General features: G+C 39.5%; 1 non-coding gene across 1 annotated transcript; it reads left to right on the top strand.

Annotated features, from left to right (window-relative positions):
• Positions 1 to 2587: 2587 nt before the first annotated feature.
• On the top strand, positions 2588 to 2693 carry LOC118152547 (U6 spliceosomal RNA). The gene has a single exon (XR_004741300.1). It is a non-coding gene; the product is annotated as a U6 spliceosomal RNA (small nuclear RNA).
• The last annotated feature ends 1526 nt before the right edge of the window (positions 2694 to 4219 follow it).

The following is a 4219-nucleotide window of genomic DNA, read 5'->3' as shown; positions in this document are numbered from 1 at the left end:
TTCCTTCCAGTCTCTGTGCTGGATCCAAGTTATACCTCAATAAGTAAAAATAAACACAGGTCCTACCCTCAAGGAGTTTTCTGCTGAATTGGAGGGGAGAGAAGGTATACATCAGTCAAGGTCTAATCAGGAAAACAGGAACCACTTCAAATCTTTTCTATGGAGGGAATTTAATGCAGGGTATTGGGATGGAGAAGCTGAGAAGTCAAACAGGGAAGCAAGTACCCAGAGAATAACAGCAGGAAGCCATTATCACCCCTAGGTAGAAGGACAAAGGAAAGAGACTATATTAGTGGAGCCCCAGGGCTGGGGCCACCTACCAGAAGATTGGTCTGTGTAGAGGAGATGGGTCCACAGGGAAGAGAGCTGCTGCTGGAGCTACAGTCCAAAGCAGAAAATCAAAGCAAGAAATCATCTTCCTTCTTCTTCCCAATCCCCAATTTCTTGCCATTGCCTGACACTAGGCAAACCCAGCCTGAAGCTCACAGAGTCAGGAGCCTGGGAACCATGGCCTGCAGCAGGGTTCAAAACAAAGAAAGTGTAAGAAATAGATCTGAGGGCAAGCACTTCCAGATATGCTAGAGGAGAAGACAAATATTAATCAAAACCATGCAAATGTTCCACTACAGTTTGCTCTAAGTACTAGGAAAAGGAAATGTATTTCCAGAGCCTGTAATAGGAGCTCCCATACAGTCTTGAGAGTCAGGGAATTCTTCCTTAGCGGAGAGATGATTCAATGGCTCCTGAAGTATGGCGCATGTATTGACTAGGTGATGAGGTGGGGGCTTATTAGAGATGGAGAGTAATGGACATGCAAAGACAGCAAGAGGATCATGGAGTTTTCAAATAACTTAGAAAGTCAGTACAGTCAGAATGCAGAGTACACTGTGGAGAGTGGTGCAAGATACAACTAGAGAAGTGGACATAGACAGCCTTGCAGACTGTGGGTTAAGGGTTTATTCTATATGCAAAAGAAAGTCACTTATGCGTTTTAAGCAGGGCAGGAAAGATATCCTCCATGTCTTAAGAACACTCCAAGTGCTGCAGAACAGGTTTGAGTGGGGCACATGTGGCTCTGGAGAGGCAAGTGCCTGAGAAATAGAGTTGGCTTGACCTGCAGTGAGTAATGATGATGGAAAGAACTTGCCTTACTCTGGGTGATGAAGAACTATGAAACCAATGTGTTATTAACTGGGCCATTTACATGGAGAAGTTGCCTAGAATGGGAGCAGAGCTAAACAGAAGAGGAATACTGTGGGTCAGGGGTCAGGGTCCCAAATGAATGTGAAGATCTGACCAGGAGGTCAGGGAAAAACAGTGGATAACAGTGACAAAAAGGTTAAAGGTCCACAGGAGGAGTAGCTGTGGAAGAATGAATCAATTGGGACAAAGTGCAGTAAGGTAGACATGTAGAGGTGGCTTAAATACCACATAAGCAAATGGGAAAGGACTGAGAGGTGAGGTGGGATTCAGTGACCTCAAAGTTCACAGGGGAACTCTGACTACAGTGGATACTATGACGTACCACCCTGGTAAGCCTTCAGGATTGAGGAGTTTATTCCCCCAGTTGCTGGGAATACTGCCGACATTCTGTCCTCAGCTGCCAGCCCTCTTCCAGAACCACCTTGGATTCCAGAACCTTCTGCTCCCAAGGTCACACCAGCTTCCTGAGGAAGCACACAGCCACTGACTGGTTGATTCAGGATTATAAAGGCCTCCACCTCTAGCCCCAACTCAGAACAACTCTGAAGGGCCATACTAGTTTCAGACTCCCATGTGACTAGCTGAGGGATTTCTTGAGACATTACAGCCCAACTACTCCCTCCACCCAATCTGCTTTTTCCCTTCCCCGGGGGATAATCCCAAGAACAGTCCCTGGTGCTAATCTCAGAACCATTCCTACATGCTAATCTCAGAGGCTTCTTCCAAGGCAACTCAATGTGTGACATTATCATCTAATTCCTTCAGAATAGACTGAGGCCCCAGAAGTCTCCCTGAGACCCAATGTGTTCAACACCTTTGGACTTTGTTCAAGGTTCCAGATAGAAACTAATAATAATCACAAATATTTACTGTGTAATTATATGTGTCAAACAATGTATACAATGTTAATTCATTTAATCTTTACAACTTTATCTCACAGATGAGCAAACTGAAGCACAGAGAGATTAAAAAACTTGATCAAGGTCACACAATAGAATATAGTGGTATCAGTGTACAAACCCAGGCAGTTTCTGGTACAGGCAGCCCTTCTCCTAATCTCTTCTCTACACTACCCCTTGTGCCGTTGAGTTTGGTAAATGGCTGTTTTTCCATGTTGATAAATGTCCAGTCCCATGTAGGTACCCATGTTCTCTTTGTGAAACCAGATTATTGGAAGGAAATTATAACATGTTTCCTATGAATAAATCCCTTTTTCTTATTGTGTTCCATTTATGCTACCAACCCTACTTTGCACTAATTAGAGACACTGATTAGAAGCTGGTGAAACAGACAGGCCTAGAACAAAACATCTGTTGAACCTAAAGAAAAGATAGTATCCAAGAAGATCATCAAGAAGCAAATTTGCAGAAACAAAACGATTCTTGTGCTCATTTTGGCAGCACATATACTAAAATTGGAATGATACAAAGAAGATTAGCATGTGGCACCTGCACAACGGCAGCACTCTTAAAAATATTCTTAACCTTTTAATTATAATAAGTAACAGGTCGAAGTGCATCATTTTTCAAACTCATGGCTAGAAGATATGGGTCACAGATAATACATTCTAAAGGCCAAACAATCATGCAATTACCATGAGTTGTCTATTTCTTAAATTTCCTTCCTAGAAAAACACAAACTTAACAGAATTCAATAAAAAAGGAGTTAGTGTGTCAGAAACAAAATAGTAAAGCAAACCTACTAAGAAACTCTAATTGGCTTCATCTTTCAGGTTCAGCTTCTTTTTGTGGCCAGGACAGGGTCCTAAAGACATTCTTTATTATTCATTTAATTAAATGACAAATAAAACAAGTTCTCTTTTACACCGTTTTCTTTTTCAGCCTCTGTGGTGTGAAATAAACATGAAGCTGTCAAACAGAATAAACTGAGACAGACTAAACTAATTTGCCACTGATGATAGTCATTATAAACAATCTAAATGCTGTTCCACCTCACTGGGATTTAAGTAATCTGTCAAAAAGCCCTATATTCTAAAATCTGCATATGTAATCAGGAAACATGGGGAAGAAATGAGAATAGTTAGTTCAATCAACAGAAATATCCTCATTCCTGATATGAAAATAGAAGAGTCACTCAGGATTAATTTCTTTAGGCCCTTCTCTCTTTATCATTGAAATGTTATCCCATGCAAATAATTATTGTTAGCGTATTCCTTCCTCAATATTTAGGAATATTGCTCAATATTATTAGAAAAGTTGGTCTTTTCAAAGCCAGCTAGAGGCAAAATTATTAAACAAGATGAGCTTGTCTTTCAATTAAAAAATAAGAATACCCAGTGCTAATAAAGACATGGTTAAATGCACAGTCTCAAAAATTCCTGGGGAGAATTTTTAATTCTCTTAATAATAAAATTTTAATTATATTCAATTTATGAGAATATATTCTAGTGTAATCATCCTAAAGATGGGGAAAAACTTTATAAACAAAGATGTTCATTATGGTACTATTATTTATAAGAAAATACAGAAATAAAACAACTATCCAGCAATATGGGAATGGTTAAATAAAATACGATGCACACACAGGGAAATAGCATGAGCTGTTTTAAATGTCAAGAGTTTTGATAACATTTGAAAATGCATATGTTATCAAGTTAAGTGAAAAGTAGCAGGTTATGAAATTGTATATATAACATGTTCTCAGTTATGTTAAAACATGCAAAAATATGGCAAAAGGCGAATAATAGTCAAGATAATTTTAAAGAAGTTAGAGGAGGAGGGGAATTTTACTGTTCTAGATATCAAGGCTTACAGTTAAGTTGCAACTATTAAAACTGTGAGTATTAGGGCAGAAATAGACAAACAGATCAATGGAAGAGAACAGAAACTTTATTTATGTATTCATTTTGCTTGTTCTGCTTTTATTATTATTATTTTGAGACAGAGTCTCACTCTGTCACCCAGGCTGCAGTACAGTGATATGATTACAGCTCACTGCAGCCTCAACCCCCCAGGCTCAAGTGATCCTCAGCTCCCAAGCTGGGACTACAGGTACA

Source organism: Callithrix jacchus, chromosome 3 (genome assembly GCF_049354715.1).
Source record: "Callithrix jacchus isolate 240 chromosome 3, calJac240_pri, whole genome shotgun sequence".
Taxonomy (NCBI): domain Eukaryota; kingdom Metazoa; phylum Chordata; class Mammalia; order Primates; family Cebidae; genus Callithrix; species Callithrix jacchus.
This window is presented reverse-complemented; position numbering and strand designations above follow the sequence as displayed.